The sequence below is a fragment of the Psammomys obesus genome, unplaced genomic scaffold, assembly GCF_907164565.1.
Source record: "Psammomys obesus unplaced genomic scaffold, mPsaObe1.curated_primary_1811, whole genome shotgun sequence".
NCBI lineage: Eukaryota > Metazoa > Chordata > Mammalia > Rodentia > Muridae > Psammomys > Psammomys obesus.
The window spans coordinates 29,157,198-29,174,920 of NW_026596095.1; positions in this window are offsets into that span (position 1 = coordinate 29,157,198).

A 17,723-nucleotide genomic window follows, 5' to 3' on the forward strand; every position below is an offset into this window, starting at 1 on the left:
CTTTTCTTTTTCTTTCTTTCTTTCTTTTTTTTTTTTTTTCGTTTTGCCAATTACACTTTTATTACCTGAAGCAAAATAGGATAAAAATATAAAAAACTTTTTGTCAAAAATGTTATAATTAATTTTTCTGCTACTTTCTTTGCACCTAACTTGTTTCCCCAAGTGCATATGGACTTTTTATAATGAACTGCATACAGTAAGAACAGTTTTGAAACAATCAGGAAAGCCATATGTAAAAGTAACATTCAAAATGTTAAGTGCATTTGTACTTGGTAATCTTGAAGAAAATACTATGTATCTTATCTAGGTGAGTCTAAAGTTTTGTACCTAAATCATTCTCTATCATATCTCATATTTATCAACCTAAAAAATCTTTCTAGACCTTAAAACAGTTTCTTAAATCCTAAACAACTTAAGACTAACTGTGAAACCATAACTACCCAGTCATCAATGCCATCAGAGACTTGAGAAGGAAAAAATTTATTACATAAGTAGGAAGTGCAGGCAAACAGCTTCAAAGAATATCATATAGAAAATATATAGAAATAATAGGAGAAAATAATATATTGTTGAATATGTTCTCCGACATAAAACCATTCTCATTCTCAAATATTTTTAATTCATTGGTATAGGAACAAATATAAGGTTATTTTTTATGCATGAGTATAGAATTTTATATATTGATTCAAATGTAAGGTTATTTTTTATATACATATATATGTGTGTTTCTACTCTAGTATGAAATATTGGACTTATACAACTCATGAAGGTTAAAGTGTAATTGTCAACCTCAAAATGACTTCTCCCTTGCTTGGATTTTGTATTTAGCAAATATTCAAGGAATTCCATTCCAAATGTATGCTAGGCTCTGGAGAGAACAATGGCAGATTCACCGCTGTTTCAGCACTTGTTGGTAGGTAATCCAGCCACTAAAGATTAGCACACATACATATCTACAGGTAAAGCTCCTGTACCTACAACAGCACCAGACACACAGGAATTCCTCAGGGAACACTTGCATGATCTCTGAAGAGAGGAGGCTGGGAATTCCTACAACATGGGGGCCACTGAAGGTTTATCTGATACAGTGACCTTTAAATAGATAACTGTAATTTTTTATTAATTACACTTTATTTACTTTGTATCCCCCCTATAGTTCCCTTCCTCCTCCCCTCCCAATCCCTCCCTTCCTCCTCCTTCTCTACGCATGCCCCTCCCCAAGTCCACTGGTAGGGGAGGTCTTCTTTTCTTTCCTTCTGATCCTAGTCTGGATTACTGTCATTTTAAAATGTATAAAAGTTGTGAAAAAAAGAGGCGGGAGGCTGGAACATGGAAGGCAAGAAGAAGTGTACTTTAGGCAAAGAGAGAAGTCTTTAGAATAGTCTTGAGGTAGGAAAGGATAATACCTTGAGGCATTTTAATGCAATGACAGCATTCTTGCATTAATTATTTAAATTCTGATAAAGTAACTAAATATTTCTGTCATGTGAATTTCCTTAAAACAGAAGGGCGGATTTAAAACTATAATGTTACTTCCTAAGTTCAGAAAAGAAAATATGAAAGTTTTTGTGGTTCCTGAGATAGAAACACCTTAATTTACTGTATTATGTCCAGAGTGACTGCAAAACAAATGAGTCAAAGGATTCTTAACCGGTTCAGTGATCCTCAGTGTATAAACCTCACAGAGCAATGCCCTAAATTTCAAACATTCTAATGAGAGGCAACACGTTTTTAATACTCTTAAGTGGCCTAAGTATGATTTCACCTAGTGAGATAAGGTAAACAAGAGGGTAAAAGTGAAATAGAAAGATGTGTTTAGCCACAGATGTTGTAATTACCCAGAAAGACTTCAGGATAATCACTAGAACAGTTAGCAAAGCTGGTAGACATTAGCAAATAGATGAGGCCAGTAATGTTTCCACATACCCACATAAACAAATAAAATATAACATCTAATAAACACCATCGATAATGTCAATAAGAAGTACCTAGAAATAAACCGTTAAAGGGCCTTTACAGAACTACTGTTTGTTGTAATGACCCTTAAGAAGATGGATTCTGGAAGAGGGTGGGTCATTATCTTCAGATGTGTACCCATGCTGTGCCCATTTGGCCTTATTACCTAGCTCCATAGATACGGTCATCCTGACTGCACTGGTTAAACTCAGTAGATGGTAAAAAAAAAAAAAAAAAAGTCATGAACATAGAAAAGAGGACAGTAGGGGTAGGGATAAGAAGAAGCTGACACAGGAAGAGGGAACTAAGAGAGGGTGGGGTGGGCATAGTCAGAATGTATCACATAACTGCATAAAATTGTCAAAGAATAAATTTAATTAGTAAAAAATAAAGTTCAATAAAATTTTAATTAAAAATTCATTTTTAAGCAAAGATTCAAAGGAGATTCTTGTGAGTAGGAGCTGGAGCCTGCCTCAGCAGTTATGAGCATTTGCTGTTCTCATGGACAGATGACCAGGGTTTGGTTTCCAGAAAAAAAACAAACAAAAAAAAACCTGGATAACAACCATCCATAATTTCAATTTTAGGGGCTCTGACATGGTTTTCTGGCATCCTGGGCACCAGGCACACAAACGGTACACATACATACATGCAAACAAACATGCATATCCATAAAAAAATATATTTTTAAAAAACAAAATATCAAAAATATTTTAAGACATTTGAGCATGTGAAATTAAGAGTTTCTGTACATGGAAATGCCAAATTTTAAAACTATCCAAACTACAAGAAAAAGTTTATGAGTAAGTTAGCACACAACATTTTTAATTACAAGGTTGCATGTAACCAGAAGAATCATTGCAGTTCCATATGAGAGCCGTTTGCTGCCACTAAAATTAAAAGCAGGTTGGAGAGATAGCTTCGTCGGTACAAAATGCTTGTTGTGCAAGCATGAGGGCCTCAGTCCATTCCCCAGAATCTGGGTCCAAAAAGCCAAATGTGATGACATGCCTGTAATCACAGCTCTGAGAAGACAGGATCTCTGGGCTCACTGTGCAGCCAGCTGAGCCCCAGAGAGCTCAGTGAGCTCGCAGTGAGCCCCAGGCCAAGGAAAGACAGTCTCAAACACACAGTGTGCTGCTGCTCTAAAGAACACCACCTGAGATTGTGCCTGGCCTCAACTGCACGTGCACACATAGGCACACAGATCCCACACATGTAAGGAATAACTGAAAATGAAAAATGAGAGAGAACAACAGACTGTCTGAAATTATAATACAAGGTATGTATTATATAATATCACAGCAGAAAGAAAAAAAATTTCCATATTTTATCTGCTATCTCTAAGACATAAAAAACACCAGAAAAAGGCCATATGTAAGACTCATGTCTCCAAATAAAAGGTCTGTGCAGTGAATTGATTTGTTTGTAGTTTTCCAATTAATCATATGATCGGGAAATTTTAAACAAAGAATGACAATCTTAACACATACTCTCAATAGTTTTTCAAATCAGTACTAAGTAAATATATGGGTGATGGAGATACAATTGCAGACAGTCACAGAGCATGGGGTGGACCACCAGCATGATTTTTTTTTTTTTTTTTTTTTTTTTTTTTGCTTCCTGGGAGGCAGTCAGGTGTGTGGACTGCTCATTGTTGCCTTGCCTACGCTGATCCCAGAAAGCTACTAGAAAGTATGCAGAGCCAAGTCTGGCAAGTGTGTCAAGAGAAACCAATATTGCCACATTACATGACCTAGGGTTAGCAAGTTCTTCAACTCAGAAACTACCATGTGCGTGAAAATAGACGCATGCCATATAAAAGCAATACACGAACATAAACAAAAAACACGTACAGGCCACAAGTTTCAAGTGAGAAGACTGTTAATATTTGATACTGTTGACAATATGAAGAGCTGAAAAATTTTAAACATGGATCAGTATATATTTGCATAGCTTTTTTGGAGAACTTTTGGTAATTCATACCAATAGTCTTGGGTTGCTCAGACCCTTTTAGCCTAGCGATTCCTTTCTATTAGCATGATAATCTATTATATTGATAAAATAAATCACAATGTGTTGTATTCATACCATTATTGCTAATACTAGATAATGAAGACTAAAAAGCTGTCTAGGAAGAGACTGACTCCTAGTTTCTGTCCCCTTCACCTCTTCTCTGTGTCATGATTTGATGTTCATATTTAAATCTAAAGACACCTAGCTCTTCCTCCTCTCTTTCTGCTCCCCTTCCCCATTTGTGCACATGTGTCTACATATATTTACATAAGCCAGAGGTAGATATTGGGTGACTTCCACAAGCAAACACTGTCATATTAATTAACTGAATAACGTACTTTTAAAAATCCTTTCTGTAATTACTTTTTTAACAAAAGTAAAATGTGCTCTTTTCCTCACACTCAGTTGTGAGAGCAAGATTTGTGCTCTGTTGGCCATGTTCTCCCCAATATTTAGGATCTTGTCTGATATTAGTCAAAATGTAGTAAAAATAGTTTAACATGACTGAATAAATGTTTAATGGGTAAGTAACTAGGCATTAAGACAGCATCTGGCCGTTGGAAGACAAATGAACTTGAGAGCTGAGCCCTAAGTCCTAAGTCTTCCTTGCTTCACAGTCGCTGCAAAGCGCTTTGTTTCCTATTAGGTGAACTTGCCCTGAAATTTCTATAGTTTCCTCTGGGGAGTCTCTATAGAGATAGGCCAGCCCCTTCTGTACCGGTTCAGTCAGTAAGCAGGCTTTTACTAAAAGCTGGAGCTGTAGTAAGGCTGGGAAGACAGAGATGAACAGTGCAGAGTTTTGTTAGGGCTTAGAGGGAGACAAGGGAAGGGAGAAATGATGCAATCTCAAAAAAATAAAAGAAATTGTTTCTTTAAAATGTAAGAAGTGCAAAAATAAACAGCATAGGATAAATTATTTCCCTATATAGGTTTGATACAGTAATATGTATAATATTATTGCTAGAAAAATGTGAATGATCAGATACAACATGTTCTTTTCTTAAAATGAGACAGAATACTGGAAACAATGTCCCAGAAAACCAAGTCCATGGGCTGGAGAGAACTCATTAGTTAACAGTTCTTACTGCTCTTGCAGATGTCAGGAGTTCAGTTCCCCACAGAGACTTGAGCCGGTTCACAACCCCCTAACTACAGCTCCAAGGTAGTCCAACACACTCTTGTGACCTCTGTGGTCACACACGCTCAAATGCATATACACATGATTAAAAAAAATTAACAGGTATTCACTTATAAGTGAGTACATACCGTGTGTGTCTTTCTGTTTCTGGGATACCTTACTCAGGATGATCTTTTCTAGATCCCACCATTTGCCTTCAGATTTCATGACTTCCTTGTTTTTTATTGCTGAGTAGTATTCCATTGTGTAAATGTACCACAATTTCTGTATCCGTTCCTCCATTGAGGGACATCTGGGTTGTTTCCAGGTTCTGGCTATTATGAGTAAAGCTGCTACAAACATGGTTGAACAAATGTCCTTGTTGTGTACTTGAGCATATTTTGGATATATGCCTAGAAGTGGTATAGCTGGATCTTAAAGAATCACTATTTGTAATTGTCTGAGAAAGCGCCAGATTGATTTCCAAAGTGGTTGTACAAGTTTACATTCCCACCAGCAGTGGAGGAGGGTTCCCCTTTCTCCACAACCTCTCCAGCATATATGTTGTCACTTGAGATTTTGAGAAAAAACAGGACAGGAGCCTACCACAGAGGGCCTCTGAAAGACTCTATCCAGCACTGTATCAAAGCAGATGCTGAGACTCATAACCAAACATTGGGCAGAGTGCAGGGAATCATACGAAAGAAGGGGGAGTTACTAAGACCTGGAGAGGATGGGAGCATCACAAAGATCAAATATATCAGGGCACAGGGGTCTTTTCTGAGACTGATACTACAACCAAGGATCATGCATGAGATAACCAGGAACCCCTGCTTGAATGTAGCCCATGGCACCTCAGCTTCCAAGTGGGTTCTCTAATAAGGGGAACAGGGACTGTCTCTGACATAAATCAGTGGTGGGCTCTTTGACCTCCCCCACCCCGAGGGAGGAGCAGCCTTGCTAGGCCATAGAGGAGGACATTGCAGCCAGTCCTGGAGAGACCTCATAAGCTAAGTCCAAATGGAAGGGGAGGAGGACCTCCCCTCTCAGTGGACTTAGAGAGGGGGAGGGAGGAGATGAGGGAGGGAGGATGGTGTTGGAAGGGAATAAAGGAGGGGGCTACAGCTGGGATACAAGGTAAATAACCTGTAATTAATATAAAAATAAAAATTATATAAAAAAGAATTGAAAGATTAAAAAAATTAACAAGAAAACTGTATCAACTTGTCTTGTGGAATACTGTCACTATTCATTCTAATAGTTATGTCACTGTTGTTGCTTAAAGAGATGGGTTCTTGGGGTTTTACCTATACTGCCTCTGAACTCCTTTGTTCAAATAATTCTCCTGCCTCAGCCTCACAAGTAGCTGGGGCTATAGATGTATATCATCGGTTCTGATTTCGTCATTGATTCTTTTAACTAGATATCATTTTACATTTCCAAACTATATGTCACAACTTCAAATGATATTATGTCTAGTCATAACACACAGTAAGGTTTAGAGCACAACAGTGTAAGCAAATAAACATCCAAATTTCTTGTTAAAAATCACATTATTTCCAACCCCCAGAAAATGGGAGTAATCAAAAGGCCTCTCCTTATTCCAGACTTCATGCAATAATGAAGTCATGTTAGCATGGCTGACAGCTTGTTCTGTGTGACCCTTCGGAACTGTAAGACAGGACGCTACCTCTTGTCCACTGATTTCTATGGATATTATCAGTATGACTTCACTACTAAGGCTCAATTTTCTAGAAAATTTGATGTCATGCTTAATATTAAAATTAAACATAACTCAAAGTATTCTTGGCAGAATAGAGCCAGCGGAGAGGAACCAATAAACCAATTAAAGAATCATCCAGTCTGAGTTGTTACATTATCCTGTTTGCACAAGAAACTTAATCTTTCTGGGAAGAATAACCTAATTAGTAACCAGAGTTTCTTTGTAGTGATACTAAATTCTTCTCTGCTTAATAGAGATTTACTAGACTGTAGCCTATTTGTTTTTTTTTTTAATTTCTCTAAGTTGAAACTATTTTAATCAATTTTATGGAAAACTAATTATCATAAATAATACATTTTGACAAATGTGCCTATTATCACCTTCTTATTTACTTAGTGAATATATTGAGAATATTTTGTACCTATTCATACAATATATGAATACAAGGGAATAAAACATATGGGCTCTGCCTCAAGTGCTCACAGTGCCCTTGCCACATGTGCCAAAGCTTAGGCAGCACCGGGGAGGAAGAGATAAGAAGTTCAGTGAGGCCTTCTTAAGTGGACAGAAGGCCACTCTCTAGACAGCTCTAGAAATGCGCCCCAGAGGAAACCAGAACAATTGCATCTACTGAGTGCCTACTGTGTGCTATTCTACACAATGAGTTCTTCTAATAAAATGTTGTATTTAAAGAAACTGAAACAGTAAACAATAATCAAAGGCTAAAACTGCATCCATGACAATGGAATCCCAAACCCCTAAACCTGTAACGATGATTTTGAGATCTTAGACAAGGTATCCCACATCCCTACCCTTAGTTTGACACATCCAGCAAGAATCCCTCTCACGTAGCTAGTGCACATGAGTTTGTGGGTGTGAAGCACTGAGAAAAGCCTCTGGAATGTGTGAGAACTCGGCTGTTTTGGATGTAAACGTGGTTTTGTTTTAATCCCAGGTGTGGGAGGCGGGACTGATTCGGATAGTCCACGCAGCAGACTATTGACTTCATGCGGGCTCTGAGGGCAGCTCTTTGCCAGCTGCAGATAGTTAAATCTGAGGACTCTGGAGAGAGAATAAATGCCAGAGCCCAGAGAGCAGGGAGCTTGGAGAAAGAACAAGGCTGCTACTGCTTCCTCCTTTCTGCTCCTGGTTACTGTTGTGAAACAAGAAGATGGAAATCTTCTGAAATGAGGACTGGACTGGCTCCTGATGACCCTAACCAGCAGGAAGCAGCTAAGAGAACTGCACCCCCTCTCCCACTAACCCTTTCTCTCTCCTACCTAGTATTGTGGTGTTAGAAGGGACTGGGGTTGAGTAGGGAGAAAAAGATATAAGAAATGTAAGTAAAAGAGTTTTAAAAACTAAGGCCAACACTCAGTGTTAACTACAGTCACCCTATGTGAACTCTTTCTAGCATCACCTGGAAGGGTGTATAGCCACCTACAGGTTTGAAGACCTTATCTAAGGCTACACAGCTAGCCTGCTTCAGACTCTAATCAGAGAGTACATCTGTCAGACTCCCAAGCTTTTTCTATATTACGGTTGAACTGGAAAGTAGCAATGAGCAGGGGAAAGGGGGTGGAGGGCAGCAGCATGAACCCACCCATATTTTCTTTTTCCTTAAACATCTCTTTGGTCCCCTCTTCTCCCAACACCTCTAACCAATAATGTTGGAGGTCACCACAGATCACCTCTTAGGAACACTACTTTGCTCCTTCTCCCTAGTAGATATTAACAATAATACCTTGGCTGTTTATGGCTCTCAGATACAGCCTTCTCTGAGAATTACTTTTGGCCAAAGGCAGATCATCACCCAAGGTCATGTCCCATTTTCAAGGCCTGCTTGTGTCTTCTCACAGGTTACCATGGAGCTGCAGCGTCTCCAGGTCCTGACTTCAAATGAACACCTGTGAAGGGCCATCCACGTGCACAGCCCCCACTGTGGGATCCAACATGATCTCTGCTGCAGCCGATTTCTCTTCCCAATGTTCTTTTCTTAATTCCGGACGGGTGCTACTCCAGGAATGCATCCAAATGAACTGGCTACATGTGATCTCCACAGAGGACCTGTCTCCAGAAAACTGAAGCCAGGATGTGGTACGGGGAGAGGTCCTGAGAGGTCCTCTACAGTGGGCCTTTGGAAAGGGCCTAGCTAAAGGGAGCACTGAAAACAGCAGGCAGGCTGAGACACGGCACTGTTCATCAGAACTGATGATAGGCTCTGAGTTACTGGTGCAAGGGACCATGGAGAGGCATTTGTCACATGCAGAAGAGGTAGTTACAAAGACCATGGAATTAAATGGTTGCTCCTAGTTGTTATTATTGGTGCATTTAAAAATACTGTGAAGATAGTGGTGATTAATCACAACCACTAGAGTAGGTCCTTGGCAGTACATAAAGAACTTCATCTGCAGGTAGGAGATAAAAAACGCCGATGATTAGGCACCGGAGTCAGAAAACAAATAGCTTTGGGATCCTGTGTCCTCAAGTTTGACATAGCAGCTTGATTCTAGGACTGTGAATGGGAAGGACATGTGGGTCAGTGCAGCATGACAAACTCATGTTCCTGCATAAAGGACCACAACACTCCATTAAAGACTGGGAGGAAGGCAGTGCTCCTAAGGCAGTGCTCCTAACTCGCTAAAGATGAAACTTTGCAAGAGGTCTACAGGGCCCAGGCTGAAAGGTAATCCCTACAAAGGCCCAGGCTCTGTAGCATCCTTGGAAGTTTTATGCACAAGTCATGATCTTCTTTCTAGAATAATTAATAGCTGGGTATTACATCTTCTGCCACTAAAAATAAGAGACAATGCCTTATAGACCTTTTCAGAGTTTGGAGACAGCTTACTAACACATTAGCCACAACGCCACTTATATTTATAATTTTATATCATATTATAATATGCCGTATAAATTACACACACTGTGGTGCTCCATGTTGAACCCTGAAATTAATTAAAGCAGTACTGTGATATATTTTCTGGACCCGTGTTTCACAATATTTTGAAAAGTTCTCTAATGAAAAAAAATGTGATTTATATTAAAAATTAGTATATATTTCAATACATGGTTCAACTAAGTTTAATAAGATCACTTTTCTAGTTTTCTGATGCTGTGACAAAATAAATTGAGAAAAAGCAACTGAGGGGAGAAAGGGTTTGTTTTAGCTAGGTATAGTTCATTACTGCAGGGAGGTCAAGGAAGCAGGAACTTCAAACAAACAGCTCATCACATCTCATCCACAGTCAAGAACAGAGAGAAATGAATGAATGCATGCATGCTTGCTTGCTTGTTCTCAATTCATTTCCTCCACTGTTTTACAGTTTGACACCCTGCCTAGGGAATGGTACCCCTTACAGTGGGCTAGGCCTCCTCATATCAACTAACTTGATTAAGACAGTCTCCCATAGGTCAACTAAATGTAGACAGTCCCTCACTGAGACACTTTCCAGATACTCTAGTTTGAACTGAGCTGACAAAGCTAACAAGTCACAGTCACTAAGGAACCAGATTCTTGAATCTGTAGCTCAGGTTATTAGTGTCACAGTTACAGTATAGATTGATAGAATGATATTTCTCTGATACAATGGATTATATTGTCAATTACATTTTCCAGAGAAATTAACAACTCTCAGTTAAGTTCCAAAAAATGAAAAATGGCAATTGTTTGCCGGGTGCCTACATTCCTAGAAAAAAATGAATGGATATTGAAACTGAAGAAGGGCTTCTGCTTACACGTAGAATTGAATCAAGCTCTAAACTGAGACGATTACAAACAAGTGTTTATCTACATCAGTGTTCGTCCAAACATTCACATACAATGTGGACCCCTCAGGGGAATGTCTGGGACCCAAAGAGCTGCTAGGAAAGTTAAAGCAAGATGCTATTGGTGGGTCCCCACTGGACTAATAGATACATGCTCTTCTCAGTGCCAAAAGTTTGAGTCCTGGTGTTCTCTCCGAAGCAGTGATAAACACCAGTGGTGACAGATAGGACAAGATATTCGCCCAGGTCCACTTACCGCAGGCTAGGACAAGAGCATTTGCCCTCTGAACATCATTCTTTAACCTCACAGAGGCACATTACAAGCTAGACTGTGTGCCTGATGACATCACCAGCTTGCTAACTTGCTTTGTCTTGTATGGCAAGACTTCCAAAGAACAGTTGCCTCTGCCCATATGCAGGGAGGCAGGTTCTCCCCAGGGAGAATGGGGAGGGTGTGTAGTCAGGCCTTAATCTTAGCTGGACATTCTGGTTCTGACTCAGTAGGCCATTTCATTTCCATTGTCTTTTGTTCTTGAGCCTCAGGAACAGGAGAAGCATGTCAGAGACTCAGCAGTTGCTAACAATGCTCTATTTTTCTTAGTGATTGCTCTTCTCCACTCCCTAAAACTATTGTCCAAAACTAGGCCCTTATCATATAAAAAATGGTGATCTAGAAACTGGAGTCAAACAGATCAATTTAAATGTGTTTTATCCTAATGATACAAGCAATATTCTTTCTATCCTCATAAAAACCAAACATACATATGTGCTGAGTTCATATCCCCAGCACCACCACCACCATCACCACCACCACAACAACAAAGCCAGCACTGGCTCTGTGTGCCTATAATCACAACATTAGAGGGCAGACATAACTGGCTTCCAATAGTATGATGATTAGCTGGCCTAGCCCAGTGGCGAGCTTCCAGTTTCATGAGAGACCATGTCTCAAGGCAAAAAGATAGACATGGAGAGAGGAGGATGTGTATCTCAATCATTGCCTATATGCCTTCATGCATTGTGGTTACCCCCACTAAGCCATAGCTCCCTGGAGTAAGGATTATACTTTATTGATTCTCAGTGCATGGGACAGAACCTAGACCTGTGGATAAGTATAATGAATAAATATAATGAGTCAAATTTCCACAGAAAGCAATGGCATTGGCAAATAACTTAGGTGAGTACAGTAAGGCTCATTCAATTACAATGGTACTGTTCGTCCACAGCAGAAATGGTCTACCATGCTCATTCTACAGATACTTAAAACTGCAGCACCAAATCTTGGCTATGTGATACTTTCCCTGTATAAATGAGACACAGTAAGAGATTATTAATAAAATGAAAGAATTATAACAACATGTCATAATGAAAGGGATTTTTTAATTATGAAATATTTGCTTCAGAAATTTCCCTCTTAACATTCTTTTTTAAAAATAATTTTATTTTGTGTTCATTAGTGTGAAAGAGTCAGATCCCTTGAAACTGAGATCACAGACACCTGTGAGCTGCCGTGTGGGTGTTGGGAACCAAACCCGGGTCCCTTGGAAGAACAGACAGTGCTCTTAACCACTGAGCCATCTCTCCGTTCCCCCCCCCCTTAACATTCTTAATTATAGTTGAGCATGTGTAACTGAGGTCAAAAGGTAAAGCCACAGAGAAGAGCAGGCAGGTACAAACCTGGACACTGATCATGCACTGTAGCAATGAAATTGCCGACTCTCGTTATTTGAAATTATTCCAGGATAAAATAAATAAAGTTTAAAAGGTAGGTCCTGATTTTTAGTGAGCAATAGTGTTAGGAGGTTGGTCTGATGATCTGATGGGCTAATTTTCTCCTTTTCATTTGAACAAAAATTGTATTTAAAACAAAAATAAAAACTTCCTCTCATCATAACGTGCACCAGAGGGAAGCAGGTTGCCTGGCAGCCTTTTTCTGTTTTATTTGAAAACAACCATTAAAGATCAACCACAGACAATATTCTTGAAAATGGGAATGGGTGATTGCGAGCGCTAAGCTATGAAGGGGGGGGGGGGTCATGTAAACTGTATCCCCATGTATAACACGTGTAACAACACAGCTCTACGCGGAGCATCAGCGCATTGGGAGGATTCTGACGGACATGCGTTTTAGGGAGGCATGGAACTGGGATTCTTTTGTTTGTTTTAAGATTTATTTATTATGTATACAGTGTCGTGCCCGCATATACACCTGGAGGCCAGAAGAGGGCACCAGATCTCATTATAAATGGTTGTGAGCCGCCATGTGGTTGCTGGGAATTGAACTCAGGACCTTTGGAAGAGCAGCCAGTGCTCTTAACCCCTAAGCCATCTCTCTAGCTGGACCGGGATTCTTAAAGCGACACTCGAACCGGGTGTGAGCAACTCCGTCAATGTTAATGAACTTACGCCACAGTGGCAGACACACTAACGCTCTGCCAATTTGGAACATGCACAGAAACTTATTCCTCTTTCACATTCCATATCCAATTCTGGTCGGCAAACAGCTGCTTCTCGGTGAGGATGGCAGACTCCATCTCCACAAGAACTTTCAGGATAGCTGACCCAAGGGGTGGCCTTGTCGATTCTAATTCCTCTTAAAACTTCTGCCGTGAAATATCTGCCTGATACATGGCACACGTCTGCTTATACCATCTTGGAAAATGTGAGCCACATAACCACCTAATATAAAATAGAATGACAGGGAAAACAGTCCTTCCAAGTAACGCACAGTAGGAGAAACTGATCACTTGTAAGCAGTCCTGAGCATCTGGAGTGATTAAGGATGCAAGAAGCCATGCTCCATAATGGGAAGGGAGGGATGCTACACGGAAGGACGAGTGGGCAGTGTCTCTGAAGGGCGGCATCTGATACGTGTGGGCAATGGCGTACACACCAGGCTGGGGTGGATGGTAAGTAGCCCTAGACAGTAGAGAATAGTTGGAAAAGCAGGGTGGAGCCCTAGACAGTAGAGAATAGTTGGAAAAGCAGGGTGGAGCTACACTGGTAATGGCCTCTTTAGCAAGCTGAAGTTTAGGCCCCTATGTATCAGTAAGAGAAAGTCCAGAGACAGCACCTGCTCTGCAGACCTCCCTGGGCCCAGGGTTTTTGGCTCTATTAGTCTCCTTGTGGAGTTCCTGTCCCCTCCAGGTCGTTTATCTCCAGTTTCAAACCTTTGAACAGAGTCTGTGTGCTTTCTGGGGGGCAGGACAGTGAGCTGAACAGGGAATACAGACCGTACCAATTAGAGACACTGAGAAGTTACAGCCCATGAAAATAACGGGAGGATTCGTGCTATCTCACCCTGACCAAAATCCCCCCAATTCTCTCTGTTACCTTAAGGGTTACAGGAGATTTGTCTTCAAATTAAAAGCAAATTATTTATGTTAAGGTACCCTAGGGACCATCAGATAGCCCATTATTATTTTAAAATGAGCCCAAGTAGAAGCAAACATTATTAGAATTCCCCTAGGGAATGTGTTGGGCCATCTCCCATTGTTCGTTCAATGTCTGGCTTATTAGAAGCCAACTTTTGTGAGGCCTGTGTACAAAATTCAAGGCTTTCTCTATTTAGTGATCAGAAAGAGTGGACACATAAAAATAGAAAGCCCAGGAGTTGTTAACTTGCCTTTCCAGAAGATACCGATGAGGGATCTCAACCGTAAACTCACTGTGGCAACTGAGAACACATGGAGGCTCTGTCTGTTACCTTCTGTTGTAGGCCAGGATTATAGATAACGATATACATGTGGATACCCAAATCCATTTCCTCCTGAGTTTACTCACCCACTCAATCTTGAAAAGGTTCTCAGTGGATCTCGAGGTACAAATCAAATGCTCGGAGTAAACTTCTAGCATTTCACGAGAGCCGTAGCATTAGCGTCAGAGCAAGGCAGAGGGACAGCATGCCACCCTTCCTGGGTGGTGTAACCTTATTTGCAGGTTGTATCCAGAAGTTCAAGTTGGGGTTTTCAGCGGGGAAGCCCAAACCCTGGCGGAGAGGGAAAGGGCACATCCCTTTTTCTGCTCTAGCACACGTACCATGAGCCTCATGGCCTGATGAGCCTGATGGCCTCCCTGTACAGACTGTGAGAAGGTTCCAGGCCCAACAACAACAACAAAAAACTTTAGCACGCTGCGCTGCACCCCTCAAATAGTTTCCGAATGAGCAGAAGTCATAACAGAGGTTGGAGTTAGGTCTCTTCCTTTACAGGGCCGAAAGCCTCACAGGTGCAGAAATTAGGCGCTGAGTTATTGCTGTTAGTGGGACAGCCGGGGTGCTTAGAGCTTCTCTGCTATAACTTACACAAATGCATTCATTGAACATCGAATGTTCCTGAATACAGTGCATACATTTTCAAGGCATTTTAGAGAAATAAATGAAATGTCAGAGGCTTTTACCGTGGAAGCTTTATCTATAATCACGGCTTTCCCTCTGGTGGCATTAGCCCACACTTCTGTTATTATAAACAATCAGTTCTGGGGACATGGAGACACATGAGGTTTTCCTTACTCTAATCATATTCCCTTTTGCACAGAAGTAAGTGCTGAAATGCCCATGGGTGCTGTTTTCCCCCGACTCTGCAACCAGCATAAGTGATAAAACAGAAACGCTTCCCTCACATTGTTCCAAATTCCAAGTAGTATTAAAAAGAAAAAGGTTTCAATAAAATTGGTGGAGTGGCCAGTTTTAGTGGCAATATAATCTTTTAAGCTGCATTCCAATATGTGACCCACCTGTTATGACTTCTGCCCACTGACTGTCACTGCCAAAAAAAAAAAAAAAAAGTGGAGAAATGCAGGGTGTGTCCAAATACAGTTTGCCCCTAAAACTACTTAAGGTGTGGTCACCTAAAGCAAGCGGTGCCTCTTCCAAGGCTTGTTTGCCCTAGGACTTAGATCTTCTACCTGATAGCAACCAAACCTCTGGAGCAGCCTCCTGGAAATTAACTACTTTCCACATCTGTAAAAATGGCCATTTCATTTTGAAGTGCAAATAGTTTCAGTCCCACAAATCAACACAACATAAAAACAAGAAAAAAGAGAAGAAGAAAAAAAAGAAAAGAAAAGAAAACAATCAGGAAATTGCAGTCAGCTTCTTGGGTCAGCATCCAAATATTGCAGGTTTGTGGTACACATAAAACTCGTTACTGCATTGCAGTGGGAAAGGTTTTTTCAGCGGCCTATCCATCCTTTTTGTTTTAGCATGTAAATATCTTAATATCCTGGAATTATGGTTGGCGGGCCCCAGCCCCACCACAGACACGTAACAGCCTTTCATGTTAGAAAAATTAACTTACTTACAAATTCATTTCCTCACATAAAGTTGGAAGACTGGCCCTCCCAACCCAGCATTTTTCCCTCAATCAAACTAATGTTGAAGAACCCGGAGTTTATCTGGTGCTCAGACAGAAGTTACACCAGAGGCCCCTTTGATCAGCCTTGTTTTGGATTTGAGGGACGAATAAGCACTTTAACAGGGGTTGACTGGAGCGAAACTCTTGGCTCAGAGCAACGCTTTCCCTAGCATCGTTTTCTGCACTGATGTAAAGTCCAGGTTGACAAATAAGAAATACAGTGATATTTCAGAGGGCAAAAATCCGTTCATAGGCTGTAATAAAAAAATATGATTCCGAGATGGATGTTTCCATTCAAATTAAAATTCTGCCACAGGTTTGTGTCAACAGTGAGCATATAGACTGTGGTCCCCTAAAATTTTAATGCAATGTAGGTATTCAGTAGCCTATGACATCCGGGCTGCCTATGTTCATGTAGGATGTCTACATGATGACCAAATGGTCCAGCCGGGCATTTGTCAGAGCATATCCTGTTCTTAACCTACAGATGACGAGTGTCCCTTGGGAAGGGGTCAAATGAGACTATTTCAGAATGGACTCCTGGCCATTGTAAGCTTTCTACTTGAGTCTTACTAGAATTTGTTCACTAGCATAAAAACTATTTAATGTGTGTTTATTTAGGGATATTTATTCATTTTTAACAAATGAAGTTATATGTTTTGAGAAAGGGGATGTATTTTTAATTTTTTAATAAGAATGTATTTTGATAAATTATTGTCAATTTTACTTTCTTTTTCTTTTTTAAATTTTTTTTTACTTTTTTTTTCTTAAACCCAGTGCTTATTAATTAATTTGTTGTGTTCTATTTGTTTTGTTTTCAGCTGATCTCTCACTATGTAGCCCTGAATGGTTGGCGTGGTCTGAAACTCACTATGCAGACCAGGCTGGCCTCAAACTCACAGAGATCCATTTGCCTGTGCCTCTCGAGTGCTAGGATTATAGGCGTGTTCTTAAACTCTGTTTATTTGATGCCTGGAAAAGTGATTTCTCTACTTTAAATTTTCTGATGGAAAAGCAATTATATTTTAAACAATGTTGCAATTATCCCCCACAAGCTTTGTGACAGGCCAAACCCCTGCTGCTGGAACTGAGAGTGATGATATCACATCCAGATATTAGCAGCTGGGACAGAGCACCAGGGTGTCTGGCTTCAACTCAACCAGCCACATGATCTTGCTCTCTATGATTAGACTGATCAGCTGCACAGACCACATGGCCAATATGGACAGGGCAGTTAAAACCGTCAAATTCCTCCACCATATCGTGTATACTTTTATTAGTGAAGATCCCAAAACTTTATATTATAAAACCATCTTTTCCCGATAAATCACAACTGTTCAGCCTTTAAAGAACACCAAACTTGTGATAATTAAACTTTTTTTGTTCTTTTTTGGTTTATTTCAGCATAATTAATCAAAGAAAATTTTACGTATTTAAATAATTTAAATATGTAATTTCCACCACCCTCAACTCCACACTTTCCCTGCCAACATCGTCCTTTCTTAGTGTTTATATTCCACTTGATGTAGAGAAACAGACGGGCTTAAGTTACAGTGGATGGTAATTACAGCCTGATTTAGACAATACAGAAACAAATTATAACAGCTAGAGGGATACCTAGCAGTTGAGAACACCCAATGCTCTTCCTAAGGACCCAGGTGTAATTGACAGCACCCACATGGTAGCTTACAGCCATCTGTGACTCCAGGTCCAGGGACTCCAATACCCTCTCTGGCCTCTTCAGGCACTGTTTGCTTGTGGTGCACTTACGTGCATGCAGGCAAAACATTAA